This window comes from Scomber japonicus, chromosome 1 (assembly GCF_027409825.1).
Source record: "Scomber japonicus isolate fScoJap1 chromosome 1, fScoJap1.pri, whole genome shotgun sequence".
Taxonomy (NCBI): Eukaryota; Metazoa; Chordata; class Actinopteri; order Scombriformes; family Scombridae; genus Scomber; species Scomber japonicus.
In genome coordinates, this window is record NC_070578.1 from 30,953,246 (window position 1) to 30,977,992 (window position 24,747).

The window sequence follows — 24,747 nt, forward strand, 5'->3', positions numbered from 1 at the left end:
TGATTGACAAAAAAATAATCGCTAACTATTTTCATGGTCGATTAATCATTTTAAGTTATTTTGCAAGAATTTTAAAACATTTTTCTTTTCAGTTTCTTAAATTTGAATGTTTTGGTTTCTTTATTCCTCTATCATAATAAACTTTTCACCATTGTCTGACATTCTGTAGTCCTAATAACTAAATGCTTAATAGAGAAAATAATCAACAGATGAATTGATATTGATGATAATGAAAAAAATCTTAGTTGCAGCTCTTTAACAATTAGTTTATTAATCAGTTGATACACCAACAAGTGAACAAGCATTCACTTCTTCAAGCCTGTTTTCCTGTAATGTGCTATGATTTATGGTTTCTCATTAGATAAACACTTTGATAATGTCATCATGGGCTCCAGGAATTGGGCTGTATATTTCCTGATATTCCTCTGATTGAAAGATGAACTGATTAATCAAAAACTGATTAATTGATAACTACAATAGCTGTTACTAGGAGCCCTCATAGTTCCCTACTGATTGTATTCACCAGCAGCCACATTACTGGTTATATCTCAACATATTTTAGGTCAGCTGGCAGCTTTTTATTTTGTATTTGTTTATATGCTGTTTTTAATTGTATTGTACTTTTATTTTTCTCTGTAAAGCATTTTGAGCTACATCCATTGTATGAAAACTACTCTATAAATAATGCTTATTATCTTTATTATTAGCACCTGCAACAGCCCTGCCATAAATTCCACATTTACAAAAGCTTATTCATTTTCAGTTTTTGTTGACATTATCTGAAAGGTGATCATTTTAATTGTGTGCTTATTATAGAAGTTATTGTGGTAGTAGTAGTAGTAGTAGGTAATAGCTTTTTTTGTAGGGAAGTGGTGATATATGTATATTGGTGATGACCTATGGGTTGGTTGTGGGGATTGTTTATTGTTTTTGGTGGTTTGTGGTTGTAGACAATATCAATGTATGTATTCAATCATATGTACATTTTTACTTTATTGACTATATTATGTATATGCTGCTTCTGGCGCCAACCTGGCCCCTCCATTAAAACTGGTAGTGTACTCCTCTCAATTTTTAGATGAGCCAAAAATAAATCACAGTCCATTCAGTGTGGGTAATCCAGTTTCCACATATTTAACCCTGGCTCTGTGTTTGGTTGTGTGTGGAGACTAGAGAGAGACAGTGATAGTTCAGTCCGGTGTTGGAGCGATCCTGCTCCGGTGTTTCCCGCCGCCTCCCGCTGCTGCTTCTCGGCTACATTGTATCAGTTCCCACACGGAGAGCCACCACGGTGAACACGGAGGACTTAACCTGGATGGGAAGCTGCTCCGCGGTGGGATTAATCGTCCTAAAAAGGTCGGAGGAGTTGGACTGGACTTGTGTTTTGAGACGGCACTGATAGATTAAAAACACAAAAAAATGCCCTCTGGACTCGGGTTGTTTTCGATGTGGACGGTGTCTCGAAGTGCGATGGCAGAAGTCCAGTGAATCGCTGGCCTCCCCCCTCCTCCTCCTCCTCTCCTCCTCCTCCTCCTCTCTTGTGTTGGATGTCTTGGGGAGTGCACTGCTTTTCTGGTGCTTTTACATTTTCTATTTTAGGAGGTTTTTTATTTGTAATTCATCACTCTTGATTTTTGCTCTTTTTTTTTATTCTATTATTTTTAACGGAGTGCTCGCCACCATGGACAGACCAGGGTTAGGAATAGGAGTGGCTAGCTAAGTCGGTAAGTTAGTACAATTATTATCTTCTTTTTCTTTTCTCTCTCTCCTTTCTTTTTCTTATTTTTACTGTTGATAGTGCTACGACTCGTTATCCATTTAACCCTAACCCTTGCGTGCAAAGGCAAGCTGGCTAGCATATAGCCAACACAGCATGCAGCGAGCTAGCCAAGCCTGACTGCACTCTGAGCTCATTGTTTCACTCTGCCAGCTAGCGTGCTACTCACATTAGCTCATTACACTCAAGCTAAGTTAGCTGGGTTAGCTTTCCCTGAAGTTAAAGTAATGTTTAATACATATAAAAACTGTTGTCCTTTACCCTGAGTGACACTAAAAGCGCCCCAGTAGCTAACTAATACCATTAAGTTGAGCTCACCTCGAGGAGACTTAAGCTAATGAAAGAGAGAAAACAACTTGACTTTTTTTAGCAGTTATAATTGTGTGTTTATATTTTAAAAGGAAGTTAAACGTTAAAAAAAAATAGAGAGTTAGACTGAGTTAACACAGTAGATTCCACCAGTGAAGTTCCTATACTATGTGTCTGTGTGTGTGTTTCCCAAACTGGGTACCGGGGACCCCAGGAGGTCCGTTTGAGGGGGGGGGGGGGGTTCAAAGATGTCAAGGAAAAACAGTCTACGAAATATTTTCCACTAATGTGTCACTCTCGAGGTTTCGCCAGAGTATATGACAATGTGTGAGACTGACTGTTTGAACCCTCGTTTCACTTTCACACACACATACAGTGTTACACTTATGTTTTAAAAAAGAAAATCTCGATGAAGCTCCTTTGAGTTAACATCTTAATGAAATGGTGCACTAGAGACTAATAAATCCTCCTCCTGTTGTTGTTGTTGTTGTTGTTGTTGTTTTGTTTTTTTTGTTTTGTTTTTTTTTTACGTGAAAGTTTTTGGGACTGTCTTTGCAATATTAGTCAGATTCTTTTTCTTGGCTTATAATGCTGGGGCTGTCCCATGTCAGAGGATTGAGTCATTCAATTAAAACACTTTTTTACCACACCACTATGTGCTATAAAGGCTACCCTGTGCTCCACACTGTGTTGTTTTGATGCCCCATAGACTATTACTGTATCACATTAAATGCTGGCTAAGTAGTCTATCGTCCAATAGTTACGATTTAACATCAGATTGGCTAATTAGTCAAGATCTCACATTGCAATTCTGCATTTGATCTAATAAATCTAGCAGAATGGTGTGATTTATTTTTTTGTTGTACTACAAAAAAGATGTTTTTTCATTTTTGTTACTAGCTATTTAGTTGGCTTTTAAACCCAACAGTGTTATCCAAAGTTGAATTTGGCTCTTTGCAAAGGCAGAAACGACCAAAAAGAGGAAAAAAAGCACCAGATTTGGCTTTGGTTGCCATTATGCATGCATGCTAGCAAGATTAACTTGTCTTAGGTTTTTCCTGGGTTTTTTTGCATTGCCATTTCCGCTGTCCCCAATGTGCGTCTGCCAACAGTATATCAAATACACATATGTCATTTGAGCATTGCATATCTGTGTTTTCCAAGTACAACTGATTATTGCTTACAATGCAACTCTTAAAGGTCCTCCATCTGGCGTGACTAAGTGAACGAACATCTAGTCTCAGCGAGTGTTTGGCATTATCTCAGAGAGCCATATTTAAGGGGAAGTCAACAGTGTCTGTGAACACACCAAATTCAATTGTGCTTTGAGTTGTACCCTCCGCACCCAAAGCTTGGTTCATGTTGTCCCATAAATGAAATTGAGAGTTACTGTTAGATTTGTTCTCACTGAGAGTGATTCAGCTGGAATGGGTGTTTTTTGTTTTATTTGCTTTAATGCTCAGTCATCCATTGCCAGTGCCATGTGTTCACATACATGCAACAATCACCAAGTGAGAAAGGGAAGTTTTGGAGTATTTGGTAGTGAAACATTTAAAAAAAAAAAAAAAAAAAGAAGAAGAAAGCCTTAAGCGTTCCCGCCACAGTTACTTTTAATTATCAGTTTGGCAGCTCCATTGTGCGGGTGTGGCAGTGACTCTGAAAGGGTGACACTGATAAAGAGAAAAAAAAACCTCAACACCCTTGTAAAGTATTTCATTCAAAACATTACAGTGAAATCCTCCTATTCACAATTGTAACCAGCAATACCTCCACAGTGCTGTTAATCCATTTTGAACGTCATGAAATAAACACAGCTTTTTATCCGGTATTTGGAAACGGGCAGTAAATTCCTACTTTACCGTTCAAGTTAGCAGCGGAGCAGCAGACCTGTGGTTTTGTTAGTACTTAACACTTTGTCCCAGAGGTCGAGCAACAGCAGTCGGTTTGCTCTATGTGTAGCTTTGGTATGCTTGTAGCTGCCATCGTAACCAGGGCCGGGTGCTTGGAAATGATTTCAAATGTCATATAGGAAGTAATGTCATCACAGTAGACAAAAGGATTACACACATCCCTCAGGAGCAAAAATATATTAGTCAGGATGTTCTGGGTCTCTCACCAATAAACTGTTGTGCATATCAACTCCAGTACTCTTTACTCAGCCAGCCAGCAAGAGCTATTGTAGTCCAGTGGGGGCCATGAGAAGATTACTAGCGCTACTGTGATTTGTCAGCTGTACCTATAAATGATTCATGCTTTTCACTTCAGGTCAGTATTGATTAATCGGCGACCTTTTTTTTTGTGTGTGTGTATTTGATTTGAGAGATTTAAGAGTGTTTTTATTTAGCGGTTACTTATTCCTCACACGTTCATCATTCTGAAATCAGTATAAAAGATTGTAATATAACGGTGTCGAGCCCAGAGGATTTGATGTTGCCAAGGATTTGTCACAAAATTGAAATTATGTAGCAGTAGCTGGCAACATAAAAGTCAGAGCAGTGGTGTTCCTGTTAATAATAGTATTACTTCTTCAGAGCAAACATGGTTATTTGTTCTTTTCTTGCAAAGGAAATTCGGCTTTTTACTGTGTGAGCCAGAGAGCAGGTACTCTACTTGCTTCTTTTTCCAGATGACTTCTTTTTCAAAGGCAGTTCCTCTCCATCTGATTACCTTTTTAGAGGTAATTTGTTCTTATCATTATATGGATGTTAGGAGCCTTGTAGTAGCATGTCACACATTTTATACAATCTGACAGAGCCATCAATTGCAGAAGTGGAATTTAAGACTTTAAACTCACCTCACAATAAAATGACACTTTATAGTAGTCAGAGATGTGTAAATTTACCCAACCCTCTGGATGAGAGCCTAAGGTGAACATGAGAGCATTACCACTTAAGGAAAAGCACATTTGCTTATTCACCACTTGGATTTTTGTGATAGCTTTGCTGCTGAGACGTGACCTTTTTCCACTGGGTGAGCATGTAAACAACTGATGGTAAAGTGACAAATTATGTGATGACACTGGCTTTTCTACAAATCTGTGCACATGTTCCTGTGAATCATTGTAGAATATTTAATAAGTCTCAAGTCTCAGTCTGTAAAACATGCACAAAAACAACATATTTCGTTGTGTGTTATTCTGTATTTTGTGTACATTTTTTTTCCAGCCATTCACCTTTAAAAAAAAAAAAAAAAAAATCAGTTTAACACCAGGCTGGATATTTAAGAAACAATGTGGAAGGAGAGTATTCAACAGTGTTTGTTTAGAGGTTCAGGGCATCAGATTAGTCCAGGACAAGGGGATTATGTTGGCTTTGTAAGGCTCCCGTCATCTCATGGCCACACACCAGCTGATGACAAACTAAGAAAGGATTTAGCCTACGTCCTTAAAGGTAGCTAGTAATTTGAAGGCTCTCAGGTGCCTTTTTTAAAATCGCATGAATAAAGCCATTTAATTTGGATTAATGTATATTAATATGTGCAATCAATTATTTTTTACTTTGGAAATGGGAAGTATACACAGTCCATATTAATCCTCCATAATATAGCTAGTATCATCTGGCAGAGTGAGATGAAAAGGAGCATCGCTGTGGTTTAAAACATCACACAGTGTTTCCCCAAGGTTGAGATTGATTTGAAGTGGTCCAACGTAAGTGCTGGGGGTTGGGCTTGTTTATCTGCTGGTGGAAATCTCCAACATCCGACACTTGAATCTCCTGAGAAACAGCAATTCATATATGATGTGACATTTCCCCCTCCTCCTAATCTAAGCCCTGTTTTTTTTTTGAATATATAGGGTATATTCCAATATTTAGTCTGATGCAGTGGTTTTATTTTTCTGCTTCCTACAGCTGAACATGCACACTTGGCTTAGAGTAATCATTGGCATTAGTAAAGTAGCTTAGATAAGTATTATAATAGCGGAATAAGAATATTATAGAATTAATATGAAAGCCTGCAGCAAAGCTTTCCTGTAATGGGTTAAGTGTTGTATGGTGTCTAGTGCTTTGTATAATATCTGTGGGGAGAGAAGTGTCATCTGAAACTGTTGTGGGTGGAAGGTTTGGACAAGATTTAGATCGCCTCTCCATTTTTCAGCAGGAACAAAAAAAAAACAGGTTCAAATGCAGTTTTCAGTTAATCGCAATCATTCACAGACATTTACCCTCACAGTAAATATCATTAAAGGAAACTGACGGTTGCTGTTTGTTTGCTTGTTCAAACAGGTCAGAGCATGGTACAGTGTTTTTTTTTTTTTTTTCTGGTAAAAGAAAGGACGCCCTTCTATAGTCAATACTGATCCACCCATCCATCCATCCTGTGAATCAGCTTGGGGCAAACCTTGTTGAAGTAAATACCTCTGGGTTGGTCACCAAAACAAATGTGTGCAAGCATTACCTGCTTTACACCACTACTTGTATGACAGTAGTAGTATTCGTAGTAAATAATAGCATTATTATTATCCATTTATTTCCTTCATTTATTTATTTTTTTAAACCAGACAGGAACCCTTTTTAACAATAAGCTTTTCTAGGCCTCCCTAGTAATTTTTGTGTTGAAAAATTGACTAGACTAGTGTCATTTGAACTGTAAAGTCACATTATTGGTTGAGAAATATGCAATTCTGCTGTAGTTTTTATCGCGCTGATTGGATTTCTCACTAGGGAATTGCCAATTACAGCAGAAAGGAGCACAGTTTGAATGCTTGTTGCACAGTTGCTGCTTTGCCAGAGACTGGTGATCCATCTTTTCCTGGGATGCGAGCCCAGGTTACACTCAACTCCCACACAAGCTATAAAGATATTGTCAGCTTTTGTGGTGCAGCACAGTCTTGGGTGCTGCAGAAATGCTGTCTCATTTGCCTTTGGTTTGAAATATCCTCCTGTGTGTTCTTCGAAAGAAAAGCATTGGAAATTATGAGTCAATTCTACCTGATGTTGGTTGTTTTTGTTGTTATTTTGTTGTAATAAAGAAGCACCGTCAAATTGCATCAGTACGTTTTAACACACTATTGCTTTCAGTGCAGTCTTCACTCATCCACTCATAAGCAACATGACCTCGTTAATCACTCTCGCCTCACTTGTTCCTGACACTGGTGATCTTTTCACTGCAAGTTACACACAACAATTTTTCATCTACAAATGACCGATTAATATACCAGTGTAAAAAAAAAAAGAAAAAAAAGAAAGATGATGTGATTTTCTTTGAGCTGCTCTACAGTTGATATACCCCCACAAATAACCCAATTTGTGGACAGAAAGCAGTCAAGTCTAGTGTCTTTCCAGACGTTGCAAGCTGGAGTTTAGCCACAGAAATGTCACGGTCCTTTTCTAAAGATACATTTTTTGAGTTGAGCTGAGTACAGAGCCAGAAAAGGTCTGTCATAATGTGATGTGTGGGGATTCCTCAGAGCACATCGATACTTCACTCGGTGGCACTGAGCGAGTGGGTGTTTCTGAGACACTGTCCCCTTCGCCCCAATCATACTGCAGTATCTACTATCATCTGTAGAATCAAAGAGAAACCAGCGTCCCTCTTGGATGACACGTCCCTCATTTGTGATATTGACGAGTAAAATGAAAGCACATCTCCAGATGACACAAATTGTTGCGGCCTAAAGTGAGAACAGATGATCAAGTGTAACGTCAATACAAATGCCAACACTTTTTTTTTTTTTTTTTGAAATGGTGGTAATTCTCAATCCATCCAAAACTGTGATAATGTTTGGATTCTACTATCCTGTTTCATCTCACTGTCTGAGCATGAATGGAAGCAGATGTATAGACTTTTCACATCCTTTTTAGTTTAAAACATGTTCACATCAAAGCGGCGTCAGTTTATAGACCACTGAAGTGTTGTCGTTTCAGGCTCGCAGTGATCATGAGCAGTTTCTACTGTGCGTGGATAAAGAATTAAGTGGGATTACAGGCTTTAGTCTTTTGATTCTCAATGACATAAAAAAGAATATCATGGGGCTACTTTATTAGGCAATATGTGTTTTTAAGCTGGTAAACGGTGAATATTTTGCTAAAGATACCAGGGCCAGGTGCTAATGTCATCTCTCTTTTTCGTCTGCTTTCCATTTTATTGTGAGAAACAATTGGTGAACCAAACAAAAGATTGTGAACCAAATCAAAATTGGTTAGTAGAGCTGCAACTAACTATTATTTTCATTATCAATTAATTGACCAGTTATTTCCCCAATTAATAGAGTTAATAGTTTTGTTTATGTAATGTAAGGAAATAGTTAAAATGGTAATGTTCAAATGCAGTGTTCTTGCAATAATTGCCTACAACCATCTTGTTTGTCTAACTAAGAGTCCAAACTCAAAGATAATCTGTTTGCAATCATGTTAAAAAGAAATGTATAACATTTTCACAGTTGAGTAGCCGAAAACCTGCAAATTTGGGGGCAAATTACTAAAACAATTACTCGATTATCAAAATAGTTGTCAAAGTAGTCATGGTCGGCATGTGTTTAAAGGCAGTCATGTTAGAGCCCTCAGGGTAAGGCAGTTACGTTTGACCAGTTTCCCCCAGCAACCACATTTTGGACCATTGTCAACTATTTTGTGTAGTCTGGTTGCCATTCCTTTTGTCTTTTTTTTTTTTTTGTCTAAGAGGAAAAAACATGTTCCCCTGCTTGTGGTATATAATCTTACACCTTAGCAAATTAAGGGGTGGTTGTTGTGTTTTGTTGGAAATGGAAAAGTAAGTTCACTGCATGTCAAATAAAAAAAAAAAGAGTCAAGTAATGAACCACATCAAAGCTAAAAGGCAGTAGCTGAGACACTCTCAAAGACAGTCAAACCCAAACAAAGGAGAAGTTTAAACCCTGTTCCCACTAAAAAGTAAAATCTGTCAGTATTTGGTCTGATTAAGAGGAAGTTGCAACTAAAGACACACAAGGGCAGAGAGCGCTTACAAAAGGAGCAGCAAATCAGGCTTATCTGGAAAAACTTTAACAGTTAAATACATTCTCCAGAAATAATTTCAGTTGTTGATTCTCCGGATCCAATTACACGCAAGTGACAAACCAGAGATCCGACGACTCTGCAGGAAGTAATTATTATCTGTCCCTGTTTATTTTCCCATTAGTCTGACAAGGTAATGGAGCCAGAATCCTTTATTTGGATTGAAATAGTGCATCATGCCCTGATAAATAGTGGCATGACATTTTCACAACTGCCCTTGACAGAAAAAATAAAACTGATAGAAAACTAGAGAATATGGATTGAGAACACAATCAGTCAGAAACAAGCAAATAAATCAACATTTGCTGTAATCATACACTGTTCTCTCACCCATACAGAAGGAAATCAGTAATGGTCGGACAGCTTTATACAGCAGCTGCAGGTAGCACACGTTGGTTTCTTCTGGCTTCCGTGCCATTGCCATAATGCTTACTGCTCATGATAAAACTGTTGCATCGTCGACATTTGTCTAAACAGTCAGAGAAGCAATCTTGTGGCTTTAACATAAGTGGATTGGACTGTCCTGACTGGCTTGGAAAATATGGGGTGAGTAACGTTTCACTCAACAGCTTAAGGCAGATTTATGTCTCTGTGTTGAGATGTTGTGGCATCTGCGTGCTGGGCAACGGAGGCTGTACAGTGGGGGAAATAAGTATTCAATGTCAAATTTCAAATTTTTTTTCAGTAAACATATTTCCAGTGCAGCTATTCACATGCAGTTAAGACAAGACATTGGTACTAAATCAATAAGGCAACACAGCCCAAGAAATCCTAACATGCCAATCAATACAAAACTAATGTGCATTAAATTGGTATCATACAGGACAAAAATATTGAACATGTTAACTGAATGTGTTCAATACTTGTTGGACAAGTCTTTGTTTGCAATGACAGCAAATAGTCGCTTCCTGTAAAAAGAAACTAATCTCTCTTAGTGTCCATTTTTGGATTTTGGTCCATACTTCCAAGCAGACATTCTTCAAATGTTGGCGATTTACAAGGGGACCAGTGGTGAATCTTTATGTTCAGTTCCTTCCATAAATGTTTGATTAGGCTGCAGTTGGGTGACCAACGCCTTTTATTTTTTTTCCTCTGAGAACAGTTTAATCCTTTGCAGTATGTCTTGGATTCCTGTCTTATTTGAAGGTCAACCCACATCTCATCCTCTTTGTCCTGGTGGATGACAAAACATTCTTCTCAAGGCTATCCCGATACATAGTTCCTTTCATTGTCCCTTCAACAATTTGGATTCTGCTGGTACCATGAAAAGAGAAACATCCCCATACCAACATATTCCACTATTGAGCTTCACTGTATGTATGGGATTTTTAGGGTTGTGTGGTTCTTGGATCTCGGGCTACACTTTTTTAACAATTTTCTTACTCCTCGGTCAGCAATCTTGAGAAGCTCCTTTGCGTGACCGGTTGATGGTGGAGTTGAGGCTTCTTCCACTTGCAGATAATGGCCCCACGGGTGCTTCTGGGAACATTCAGGAGTTGCGAGAACCTGTGGCATTCCTATGTTGCTCAACAATCTTGTTTTAAAGATCTTTGGAGAGCTCTTTGCCTCAACTCATCATGAGGTGGTTTTTGCTTGACAGCTTGTTAACAAATGATGCATTCACAGATGGCTAACCCTTTTTTAAAAAGTGCAAATAGCCACAAGCACTAACCCAGTTGAGTCTTATCAGCGCAGGTTAAATGACTAATTAGTGGAATCACGTGGTTCAGCGCCCTTTTCTTGTGTTCAATACTTTTTTCATGAATGAGAATGTTACGATTTCTTTAACAGTGTTGCTTTCTTGAGTTAAAACCAATGTCTGGTCTGAATTATCTATGCCAAGCATAGATAATTGCATGAGGGGATCATGTGTTTAGTCGTGTGTGTATCTGTCCGTAGCAAGTCTTCCATACTACTGGACCTATCAGCCAAATATTTTTTTGCATATTAACGACTGCATGTTCAAGGACTTGTCATGGTTGTAGTGATTCACAGTTTTTGTAACATGATTCACTATGAGCAGATTGTAAAGTTTAGACTTTCATCTCTTCATCTATTATTGCCATTTTACGATATGCATTACAGCATAGCAAAAGGCATTTCTGGCAATCAACCAGGCTGAAAACATGACTTACCATGTCTGCTGCAGGCCACATTTGAACTGGATCATCTGCAGATTAAGACCATACCCGATATGTTATGATCCACTAAAGTTAAGCACGATAAGAGATGTAGGCCCAAAAGACCCTGTTTTTGTATTTGCCTCCATCTTGGTTTTAAGGGAGCATGGAGGGACAATTGAGCATGATTCAACTCTTCTTTGTCTGGGAGGGGAGATGGATGTAGGGAGGGATTTCATTTTGTATGGTGTGTTACAACAAAATTTAGTTTGAATTGAAGTTTGGACTTCTCATCGTTTATTGTTTCTTTATTAAGTTTACACTGAGGTCGCTCAGTTACAATGATATTTACACTATTCTATGCAATGTAAAGAAAACTGAGACTGTATTATACAATAACACTTAATAAAAACAACTTAGCAAACATTTATATATGAAAACTTCACACCTGGTGGAGATCTGCACTCTATTTTCATATGCGTTGTTGCACTGGAAATGTGTTTTAATTTTAAAAAATTATGTATTGAATACTTCTTTCCCCTGCTGTACACATTGTACAATACAAGTATTGTAATTGGACAGTTTTCTCTGCATTGTATTTTCTCCTCCATTTTGTTATTGCTGGTTGTGTCTCTTGATAGGGAAGAGGACACGATGCAAAAACAAAAAAATCCTGATAATCTTCCTGTTCAGTAATGTTAAGCAAATTTGTATTTTGTGATCTTGCAAAACTACTTTTACTTGAAATCCTTCTTCTTACCACTAAAATAAAGCAAATAAATGAAGGTAAACTCAATTACTTTGGTTGTATAATAAATGTATGACATGGGCTGATAATGTATAACACATCCATCTAGTGAGGTAGCGGTGCTACGACTATCAGTGGGTTAAATCCCATAACTATAAATCATTTCCCAAGCTGTAGGCATCTACAGCAGAAGCACTGAAACAACTCGACAGAGGGGCATAAATTCAGCTTTAGTGTTATTAGTAGTAAAGTTAAATATTGGGATCTTCCATGCTATTAATTTATCGGATTAAATGCGAATATGTAGCCAGGGGCTCAGTCACGATATGGGGGCTCAGTCATGGGGCCTCCTTCACGCCAAAATAAGGCACTAAGGAGGCATTGTTAGTAAGATATTAATGCTGTTTGGAGCACTTCTTATACCACCAGTACTGTTAATAGTCATACATTCAAAATTTTACATTACTTTTATTTACTCAAGTCTGTTCAAGAGCTCAGTGAATTGTAGCTGCTTTATAAACTGCTGGATAGTTTAATCTATAATAAGGCATCATATTTAATCTGTTGATCATATATTTTCTTTGTAAAAGCTTAATCTACAGCAAGATGTTGTAGACAAGTACACTGTTCCCCTCTCAAATAGAAGTAACCAAATCCTTCTCAGTAAAAGTACACAGATTCATAAAATGGAAAAATCAAAGTAACTGAAAGCATAAAATTTGATTTAGTGTACTTGGTTATTTTTCAACACATGATGTTAAGGAGGTTGATGGTTTCTATAACTCCAGTTATTAACCAGGTTTTTCCTCTGCTTCTCTGACATGAACTGCTCACTAAACCAGCCAATGATTGAAAAAAGAAAAAAATTATTTATTCAAATGAGGTACTTTTTCTTTAATTTTCTGCTACTTTAGTTATGTGTCACTACATTTGCAGATAAAAAATGTTGATAGAAAATATATGAAATGATAAAATATCATAAGCTACCCAGCAGTAAATAAGGTAGAGTTTTCATTTAAATGTTTTTTTAAAGGCAGTACATCTGTTATGTTAAGAGTCATACTTCAAATGCTAGACTTTAACTTGTAATGCAGTATTTCTATGTTGCAAAGTGTTGGTGCACTCTTCTCTGCCTTTGTGTCCAGAAAGCAGTTTTCTTTTCTTACAGGCTACTAGTTAACACTCTTTCTTCCTTTAATGCAGTTTTTTCTTATATTATCATCATTCTCTTTGTCTGTTTTCAAGAGGGTTTGGGGGGGGGGGAGTTTGGTGTTCCCATCTTCTAACAAGTGAGTCATTGTGACAGGAACTCGTTAGTAACTGTGGCCCTGCTAGTTGTTTCAGGGGGAGCAACAGAAAAGCAGACGACCCTCAGGAGTTTCACAATGATTGCTTTACTTCTCTTTGTTTTTTCTTTTGAAATGTGCTCTGCTTCACTGTTTGATGTTTGACGTTGTGTTGAATTGCATGTTGCCTCCAGAAGTCTCTGCGTCCTTAGTAACATATGAGTGGAATTGTGCGCAGGAATCTCAGCTCGTCATCCAAGGATAGAATAGTCCATTAATCCATAGTTCATGAGGGGGTTACATGTTGACAATGTTTTTTTTTGTTTAAAGTTGAGATGGTGGGCTGGTAGTAAAAAAAAAAGTAGGTTGTTAATTATGTCAAAATAAAAGTCAGTATTGGCAGGTTAGGCTTTAAAAAAAAATCAGTAATCAGATAAATCAAGAAAAATGAAATTGGTGCATCGCTATTAAAAACTGCTCAGGGTCTCTTTTATACATTATTTCAGGGTATAATGAATTAGAATAGATACATTATTTTGTATGTTTAATACTTAAACATCATAATACATTTGCAGCTGTTTGGTAACCCCATTAGCTGGGAACCACATGCGGTTAGTTGCATACCGTGCCAAATGGTCATGTCCACCCCCTTATGTAGCGCAGCACTCCTTAAAAGAGCAATGTGAGCATTGTCCAGGTCGAGGCTTTAGAGAGCATATAATATCTGAAAATCTACAGAGTTGCTTCACATTTAAATTAGGCAGGCACTGTATAAAAAGACAAGCAGACAGTGTTTGAGGTGACACACCATCTGAGCACATGTTAAGATGTGTCTTTATGTAATGCTAGCCTGGTTGACTCACTTTTTTGTTGGTGGATGCACATGTTACCTTGTCCTTTCCTTTAATGGATGACCCAGTGCTTATGGTGGCAGAAAATCGGTCTGTTGTCAGACTACTGATTGAGGCAAACTAAAATGAAAAATGTTTTATTTATTTTTTTACACATCAGCATGACTACTTTCCAAAATAGAACATAAGGCAGTGTGTTTCTTGGTGTGTGACTGATATGCGTGCAGAGACTCGAGCAGTTTAGAGGGGGATGCGTGACCTAGGTTATTGTCTGTACCGACAATTTACAGATGTCACCTAAAGGCCTCACATGCAGGCTATTGGTAGATGTTAGCTAGGCGGTTGTCTTTAGTATCCGCTCAGTTTCTGCAGCACAAAACTCAAACAGATTTTGCCTACCTGGGCGGGTCTTAATCTACCTGGGAGGGCTGCCCAAGTTGTATAGGAAACGCTGTAAGGAAAACTCATCTAGCGCTCCCAAGACCCCTGTATTGCTTTTTTGTATGGAAACTATGGTTGTTTACAACCGGATTGTAGCTGCAGGACCATGTGAAGCAAAATACTCGGCTCAGTTTGTGCTGTGTCAGAAAAATGTTAAAATAGGAGTGAACATTGTGAAAAGGTTATGAAAACACTACTGACAAGATAATGTAGCGTAGGAGAGAAAAAATCTGAAAGTAGTTTTATCAGGATAGTGGGTGAAATTGAATGGTGATATGTTACCATCAGTGAAATGTAGCATGCTACTCCTTCCCTCCCTTTACAGTACGTGCACATTTTCCAGTATATCAACTGCTGGCAGTGATTGAGTGTGCAAGTGTCAGCACTCACTGTCAGATGTTACTGCCTACTTTTGCATTTTTAGGACCTGAGTTGCAAGAGGAGTGTGTGTTTGACATGACCGTAAAAATAGGCTAAAGTAGAATGAAGTAGTCCGTAACACTTAGAGGCACTGTCCGAAACCAGCAGTGTTCTGGTCGATCGAGAATTGGGTCTAAAATGGTGCTTGGTCCTGATAGCCATCAATCTTTAAATGTGACACTTTGTTCTCTCAGGAACAGATCACTGCTGCATTGATTCTGGAAACTTACCATGCGAGAGTGACAATGCCATTTGAAGCCTCGCTTGTTGACTCTGCCTCTGTTAAGCAGCTGCTGGGAGAGAGGCAAGCAGTTATTTGAGGTTAATGGTTGTCCGTGCCCTCTCTCTAGTTAGATATTCACATGGCAACACATCAACTGTCTATGGCACAAACAGTGGAGCAGTATATTAGACACTCAGCAGCAGCCTGGCGTGTTCTTGTTGTTAGACTCTCCACAGGAGCTGTTAGACAAGTGTTGTGTGCAGCGCTTTTGCTGCTATATTACAGGTTTCTGCAGGTCAGTCATCCGCAATAAAGTAGCTCGGCAGCGGGGTGCTATATGTGATAAGCTAGTTGAACTGCTTGAAAGGTGAGGAGTGAAGATTAGGAAGTTGTGTGTACTGTAGATACCATTAGCTTGATTGAATGCAGTTTGTGCAGATGGATATTTCAGTTTTCGGTAAGAATTTGTTGGATTTCCTCTTGGCAGACTTCCCGTGCAGGAATGCATGTAATAAATAATAGACAAAAGACTGCAATAAAAAATAGTTTCTCTATTTTATTCTGTCTCACACAGCCCCATAAAGACACACAAGTACACACACCCAGCAGTGTGACGAGGGACTGTCTGTTCTTTAGCCTCAGGCTGTGTCCTTTCCCAGCTCTTCTCTGCTCCCTCATTTGTCAGTCAGTATTTAAGGAGAAGAGCTTACTTTATCTAACACGTTTATTTAACTCCTTTCCTGTTAAAATTCTCAAATGAGGAGAAGCAAAAGTCATAATAACATTAATTCATGTAGGCAAATTTTTTAAACAGGCTAGGGCTGCAACCAAAGATTATTTTTACCCTACTTGCATGTTGTGGCAATGCATCTCGCATGTTTAAGCTGCTCTGTTGTTGGTTTATGTAAATCTTGTTTCAGGGTTTCAGAAAGAAATTGTGGTTCAGCATTTGACTGTAAAGCCCAACCACTAGTCTGTCACTGTTTATATGGAATCTGTGCCATGTTTAGTTTTAGAGAAAGTGTTTGGTGTATTTTTTAAAAATGTGCTGCATCTCGTATTACTTGTGCAGCAGCGCCTCATACTTCTTTCATCTTTGTGAGCTTCCTGCTTGAGTTTGGAAGCTGTAAGTACAAATTACCCCATAAAAGCCTTTTGATTTAGAGGTTGTTAGCTGTTATTCCTATGTGACTTTTTTTTTTTTTTTTTTTTTTTTTGCTGAATCAGAAAAAGTCAAAGGGGAAATATGAATCATTTGTTGATCTTATTGGTGTCTTCATATTAGTTAATAGTCTTGATTTGAAGCCTGACTTTAGTCTGACTAACTGGAGGCAGCCAGCCATGACGGTCACGCTGATTATCGTCTAATGAGGAAGAGCTTGAGCTTGCAGGGTTTACTGACAAACCCAACCCCCAATCGAGCCCCTGCTGATTCCTGAGTCTGATCAAATCAAAGGTCTTAAACATTATAAGTGGAAGGGAGGGGGCTGCTGTCTCAGCCAGAGGCTAATTTTTAGAGAATTTGCCAAATTTGAGTATACATGACAAACTTAAGATTAAGAGTTAGGCAACATACAGACAGCTTCATAACAATGAGCCTATTTGCTTAACTAGGGAGGCGGTTGTGTAAAATATATCAGCATTGGATTTGAGACAGCAAAGCAGTGAAAATGTCATATTTCTATATGTTTTCGATATGTGGATGCTTACCAGGAAATGTTATAAATGGACTTAGGGACCGAACTTAGCTTACAGAAAGTAAGTAAATAACTAAAATGGAAAGGTCCTAGTCTTTAAACCATAATGTGGAAATCACTAATTTCTTCAATTAAACTGTCTGGCAATTCAGTTACTGATAAGTAAAACCAATCACAGTAACTGTAACCTTTTATTAGCAATATATACATTACAATCATAGCAGATTAGAAACAGCAGTAATAGCTCAGTAAGTTGCTGCTACTCCATGTTTGTTTATTGCTGCTGTTGTTGGGGATTAATCTTACACTTTCGAACCGTTATGATGTTGTTAGATCTTTGGAGGGTTTTTTTTTTATCACAAGTGTCAGATGTGCGGGTCTGGCCTGTGGGTTTTAATGTGTGAATTCTGGTCTTCAAGTATGGAGTCTATTATGATAGAAAATTGAGACTGATTGTCAAGACCAGTCATTTTGAAACACCCTCATGACAATAGCTAATGTGGAGACACCATGATTATATGACACCCCGAGGATATAATCAAACTCTGAATATCTAGCTGTGGAAAGGGTGTAGTTTTCATCACAAAGCACTTCAAGTACTCCCCTATTTTCACTGGCACTTTTCCCACCTTGAATAATTCACTTTCCTGGATAATGGTGAGGTTCCCTTGCTTTATGTGCTAGCACTATTGTTTACTTTGAAACCCTGAAAACCTTAAAATTGAGTTCTATAAATTTCACTTGTCTTTTTGTCTAGCTCGTCTTGTGATTTTCCTCTGGTCTTTCCTTTTTAAGGAGTTTTGTGTTTCACATCATTAAGCCGCTCTGTGTAATGCAACAGTGGGTCCCTCTGTCTCCTCTTAATTGGTTATTTGGCTGTATTCACTGCCTGTAACCAAATTAGTTTCATCTTGATAACCAGACTTGAGCTGTGTACAGGAATTTCATGCTCAGTGCTGGATCATCGTAAACCCCTCAGATAAAGCAAAGTCTATAAAGATATCAAGCATGACATCGGACTTTACCGCAGCAGTCATTACTTGGTTCCCCCTGTTCTCATTTTATACAAGAATCTGTCTTTGCGTTGTTATGCAGACGACACTGTATTATACTTAGAGAGCAGCAGTTGACCTTCTGCAGCTAAGTAGTAGTACATCTAAGACTGCCTTTTGTTTGATCATGCATCTCAAGGAATCTTACTTTGAAACAAGAAATCTGTAAAATAATAATACTAAGGTCAGCATGTCGCCCCCTTGTCCAAGTCTGTGTGGAGCCATTATAGCTGATAAAACAAGGCCTAGTGCTAATTTTTCATTTTACTATTTACAGTTCAAGCTGTGGTTTTTCAGTCTTTACAGAAGAAAACTAGTAGTGCATCTTAAATTTCATGCTGGTCAATTAAAAAGAGGAGCAGGGAACCAAAAATTCCTGGAAGCCCTCGATTGCATGAGAGTAGGTTGTAGTTATGGGATTTGCTGCTACGTAGTGTATGCCTACAGCACAACAAAACTAAAATTGAGACTGAAAGGGAGAAGCTTCTCCACTGTGGAAGGAATCCAGGAAACTCTGGACACGGTGTTAAAAGATTACTACAGGAAATGTTTCCAGGAATGGGAGAAGCACTGGGACAAGTGTATCGAATGTCAAGGAGAGTACTCTAAAGGGGATTAGAAAGGTACTTCTAAGAGATTTATAAGGTCAGTTTTTCTTTGTTTTTTTTAATAGTTCCAGTATTTTTTGTGCCTCACCTCTAACTTGTAACAAAAACTTAAATATCACCTTGTTATTTGGATATTAGTTGTAGAAAGATACTATAAAGCAGGATTTCCTTGTGTAGATCTAATATTAGATATTTTCATGTGTCACAGCAGTACCAGCAATCGTCATGTTACCTTCTGAGAAATAATTCCCCATAGTGAGGTTGTGCAAAAATTTAGGAAATAGAGAGTGCTAGTATCAGATTAATACTCAGATACCCTCAACAGATGCACAGAGTTCAGGTATCAGAGTCTTTATTTGGAAATGAAAAGATGGAGGAGTGTAACTATGTAAATGTTCCCAGGATTATTTCTTTCTAAACATTCAAGCTACATAGTTTTGTGCTTGTGAAAATCACTTTGATGGTGGTAGTCGGTGAAAATGTCCAGATGGAAATATGATTTACTGAACTGTTGAGACTAGATGGCACTGACAGAAGACAAATGAAATAAACATTGCTCAGTAGCAGTGTATGGAATGTGTCTCCATGCATGGGAAATGTGCTATATATGAGTGTTAACCACATTGTGCCACATAAATGGATATTATAATGATATATTAATTAAAAGTCATAATAGATTTCTTTCTAAAGTCTCCGTAGCAAGAGATTAAGTATGTGCTCAGTGAGCCTACTTTGCAATTGACCACATACAATACAAACAAGTGTGCCACAGTAGACGCTGCTTCTGGTGTTACTATATCGACTTGCATTGAGACGGAGTGTCTCAATTATAGAATGAAGTGAGCGGAGATAATGAGAAGTGTGTCGAGAATCTTAGTGACTGGCTTTTGTAATTCAGAAATCATGGCAGAGCGGGATGTCTGAGCATGTTAATTGAGTTGTTTTTTGTTTCTGCCAGAGTCTTCTTTGAGGTCAAAACTCCAGCAACGCTTGTAGTTTACAGATTCAACTTCATTGTTAGACTGTTTTGCAGCTTGTGGCCTTCATCAGGGTCATCAACACATTAAAATTGGGTGGGTGTGAGGCAGAAAAAGGAAAAAGGTAAATCAAATATATATATATTGTCAATATGATACAGTATCCATGTGGTAAAATATATATATATATATAGTTGAGACACCCTGTTCCCTCAAAGAGTGTATCACTTAACATAGGAGCTCCATTAAGAGGAATGATGTAACCAGTCCTGTTGACATTTCAATAAAAAGCAACATCACATTTCATCTCTATTTTTATTATTGGCATAGGAGTGATTTAATCCAGCCAAAGTGGTGGTGGTAATGTCAATATTTCTAGGAAAAAAGAGAAGGATTTTGGATTTTCTATTTCAAGAGTTTATTTCCAAAGGGGGGCATGAATGATGACTTCTCAGTTAATGAGTTTTTATAGTGGTTCTTAAAAATCTCTCATTTATGTGGGTTTTGTAGTGGTTTTTATGATGTGTCTTGTTGTTCTTCTACTCTTTCTATATATAGCACTATATGGCAAATTTTGTAAATTAAAGTGTTTTTAAACTATGCCACATCAAATAAGCATACTTTTGGGTTGAGGCTTCTTCTTAACAAACTCAAATACCACGCCTCGGTTGCACTTCACCAGTTTATGGAGCAAATATGGTGCCATGTTCCTCATTGGACACTCCTCTCTGAGAGTCTGGGACCACGATTGGACCATATACTCACCCATTGGGTGAGAACTAGTTAGTGGATGTATATGATTTGTTGTCTTTTTAATATTTTACCTTTTTGAATTGTTCTATATACTACAAGTCGTGCTGGAGTTTTGACCTCTTTTAGACCCTTTTTCTCTCCTCCATGCATGTTGCAAGTAGGCGAGGTTGTGCCAAAAACCCAGACTCTGCTTCTACAGGGTCCTCTTCTAAGTAGAGGAAAAATCAATCTGGCACCTTGTCAGGGTTTTTAAGATTGGTGCTTCCTTACACTCTGGCCAATGTGTGAGTGTTGTTTTCATCCTCTGCATCAGCTGTTGTCCACAAACAAGCCACAGTTTGATTACTTGTATTCACTGGTGGGTTGAATGTCTAGTTTAGACTTGTGCCCACTATTTAGGAAAGCTATTGACAAGATTATTGTGGTTTTGACCTTTGGTCTCATTTGTGTACCTGGAATTATTTAGTACTGTGTGAAAGGCTGTTTTGTGTTTGTACTTTGTCGTTTGCATGAATGAAAATAAGTTTATTTACATGGCAAGCATCTTCACTATCGCATGAAGGTAAGTACATTTGATGCTTTACTTCCACTATTTCACATAACATAAAGCACTCAGATACCTAGCAAGTCTTTGGTGCTTTATAAAGACATTTTAACACAAACCTAATGTTAGTCATGCTGAATGCTCTTAGTAAAACATTGCTGGAACTTTATTGACTCACGGTGCACGCACACTCCAAAGCAGTAGATGAGTTGGTTGCACGAAAACACGTTGGTGGTGTTGTAAATCTTTTGCATAACTGCACCACTAATGATTGGAGAGGATGCCAACAATGAACATTGTTTTGAGTTATTAGGTGCTTTAATAGTGTTGCCCGAAGAACGTGCCATGTAATTGCATCGAAATAGCAATTTTGTTCCGTTGCTTGATATGTTAAAGAACAAAACGGGATGACGGGGTTGGACTTATCTGTCAGCAGGGATTTGGACATTATCCACATTAAGCCAGCTAAAATTTGAAAATGCATCACTTTCTCTCTGTTTTGCTCTTCAGTCCACAATGAGCTGGTTCTTTTAACAGCAGATATCAGACTTTTCAAACAAGCTCTCTAGTGTGCACACATCTGAAAATGCTGGTAACTATAATATGTGTGGTCAGGTGCCCTTGGGCCTCGCTCATTTTAAATAACAACGTAGATGTTCACATAGTGCAGGTGTTGTAATGTAATGACTTACCAGATATAGAATAGTGTTAACAGGCAACGTATGGACTGTGATCAAATCTCATGACCTAAAAATAAAAGGGTAGTGCAGATACAAGTTATTGTAACATGTACCATGTTTCAGTTCTACCCAACCCTTTTAAAACTAACCTCGTTAATGATACAGTTTGTGGCCAGTGTTGCATGAGAGCTTTGTTTTTTTTTTGCTGCATCACACCAGAGCCTGGACGTTGGCGCCTAATCAGCCAGAGAGCAATCTGCATATTTCACACTTCTTTGGTTACTGTCAGTTTGAGTCATACAGCTGCCACTCCAAAGATGCACAAAGCTGCTGCAATCTGGGATAAAAGACCTTTTGGCAATGATGGCTATATTACGAATTAAACATACTGTATGTGCAGAGCATATCAACCAAAAGTGACCTCATTTAGTTTCTAATTTAGGTTGAATATAAGATTTTTTTTTTTACATCTTAAAGATGAAAATATGATTTCATAAGACTTGGGGACCACCAATAACATCATCTTTTGTAATTAATGCGTAGATACAGCATTCACATGAGCTCCGGTCTTCCTGTCGTTGACATATTTACTGATAAGGATGCTGGCTGACCTAGACTCCTGATTCTCATCACCTGGATTGGCTGGATGCATTTCTATTTTGGTAATCAGCTCAAGCTTACAATCCAATTACATGGAGGTTACTGTGGGCTCTCTCGGTAGGGACTTGCCTTGAATTGACCTGCAGAGAAAAGGATGCTCTTTGCCAGACTTATGCACATTCAATACAAGTTTTTGTTTAGTTTTTCCCAGCCTGTATTTTTTCTGCTAACACCTCAAACTCAAAGGCGGCATTGTGTCCGAGGGATACAGACGGGATATCAGATGGGCTTTGTGAGCGCGAGCCTTGTACTGTTTTAGTACAGATTCTGCTCATACTGTCAACCACCTGATCATGGGTAGTTATATGACGCTAAACAGGCCATTAAAAAACAATTATAATACATGTGTTTTCATATTTTCATGCTTGGCTACCAGGGAGCAGTTTAGTTTTAATTGGAAGAGAAGATGGAGTCTGATGGGACACTTTGTACAGCAGAAAACAAAACAATTTTTACAATCAGTCCTTCAGTGTATAAACAATAAAATCCTGGACAAAGTAAACAAACCCAAACATTCTCAATTGACAAAAAAAAAAGACCTGGATAAAAAAAAAATAGACAAAAGCATCTTTTTGCTATCTGGTGTATTGTTTTGGTTTTGTGCTGGGCGTTGGCAGCTCCTCCATGTTTCTGATTGTTTGACGCACAAGGCCACAACTATGCAGGGCGAGTTCATAGTTAAGATTTTAGATGTGTTAAAATCTTCCCTGTGAGTAAACCAAAGCCTTTACTGTATTTTTGCAGAAAAATGTACTGTCTTGTTAGAGCATATTTTACAATGATAGCAGGATATTGATTATTGTAACTGTACATTCAATAGAAAATGAAGACAGACAAATACAACTTTATAATGGTGGAATGTGGGAAACTCAATGCCAGTTTCCTAAAAGTGATTTATCAGACGTTAAACTAGCAACATTTTAATGCTTTTTGAATAGGTTAGTCGTATTTAAATAATTATTGAGATAATATCACATGCCAAGACACTTCTGGCAAAGATAATCACACAGTGAAGTGTTCCTGTCTGTCGACACATGGCTGCTGTAATTTGGGGACATATGTCATTCATGCCTGAGCTGAGAAAGTTTTTAATCTGTGTAATTCAAACTATGTAATTACCTGTTTTGCATTCTGTTACATAGAGGACTCGAAACACATTATTCATCCCATGCTGTAGTTTTTACTGCTGGGGGGAGGGATGGTATGCTCATGCATTTCTGCTGCCTAGACAGTACAGAGTTGTATTTGGGCTTTTTTAAAAACTAAAAGGATCTCACAGTTGAAGTCACTTATATTTCCTTTTATGCCCATTTAAAAAAAAATATGTTTCTGCTTTTCCTTTGCCCCCCTGCTGGATCAACACCTCTAATGTCTCTCATGTATACAGAGGAAGCGAAAATGGCTAAACAAATCCTGGCTTCTGGTTTGTGCCTGAACACAATAATGGCGCTTTTCCACTATACAGTTCTAGCACTACTCGGCTCGACTCGACTCGGATACGGTTCCAGGAACGACCTTTTCCATTACCAAAAAATACCTACTGAACGTGGGTGGGGTCGTCGTAGCACGGCTTCGCGAAACTGCCGTGACTTTGTTTTATACGCGACACAAAACAAACAATGGAGGACAACGAGGCAGTGGTCTGCAAGAGAAGAGAAACAAATCACTGTAACACTGTTACCCATATTTAAAAATGGCGGGTTTGATTCTTGTGTGGGACGACTCATGACTCTCCCAGCGACAACTCTTCTGACCAAACAGTGGCAGGCAGTCTGTTGATGTCACATTTAGTATCGGCTCGGCTCGCTTGGGACCTCAGCAGAGCAGGAACTAAAAAAGTACCAGGTACCAGGTACTATCCCTAGTGGAAACGCAAAAAAAAAACTGAGTCGAGTCGTGCTGGAACTCTGTAGTGCAAAAGCGCCATAAGTGTCAGAGCTTTGTTTTATAGACAAACCTCATACTCCTAATTGTTTTATGCACAGATGGTGTTGCTCACTGTGCCGAAAACTACATAATGTCTGGTCTTGACTGACTTGTACTCCATGGCAAATGGACCTAGAATTTTCTTTTCGGTTGTCTTCCTCCTGCACTTTAGAGGCAGACTCACCCTTATGGTGGCCTCTGTGATAGATAGCTGAATGAAACTGGATCTGTGAAAAAAGGACAGGCACTCTGGGAGTTGCACAGCCTGCATGCCTTTCGCTCAACGGGGCACTCACTGGGACATTTCCTCAGTGGGGCTTTTTCAAAAGGGCTTGCAATGCAGTTCCAGCTAAGGGCAGTACAGTAGGTCAACTGCCGATAGAGTTACAACCTCTCTTTTGTGGAGGTGTTGGACAAATTAGACCTCACAACTGTTTACCCAGTCAAACAGGGACAGCTGTATCTCTCCACCCTCCAAAACCTGCCACTGACTGTTGTTCCTTTGGGGAGCCATCTGTGAGGAATAAGCAAGCTCGGTGATGAAATGATTGTTCAACAGTATTACCTCTGTCACTGCTGTGGGTGATATGAATGGTCCCTTAACTGAATCTACATGAGCTCTTCATTATATGATGCAGCTGCCATTTTGTGCTGTTGTTCTAAATGAGAGTAATGGCAGATACAGTGCAAAATGACTGCTTGTC

The 24,747-nt window shown here is 38.5% G+C and overlaps 1 protein-coding gene across 3 annotated transcripts in view; it reads left to right on the forward strand.

Moving 5' to 3' along the window:
- The first annotated feature begins 1,432 nt into the window (after positions 1-1,432).
- LOC128374254 (zinc finger protein 609-like) overlaps positions 1,433-24,747 on the forward strand; it is a 73,896-nt gene continuing 50,581 nt past the window's right edge. For all 3 annotated transcript variants that reach the window (XM_053334569.1, XM_053334684.1, XM_053334642.1), the window contains exon 1: positions 1,433-1,724. The gene's annotated coding sequence lies outside the window, so the exon portion shown is untranslated. The remainder of the gene's footprint in view (positions 1,725-24,747) is intronic.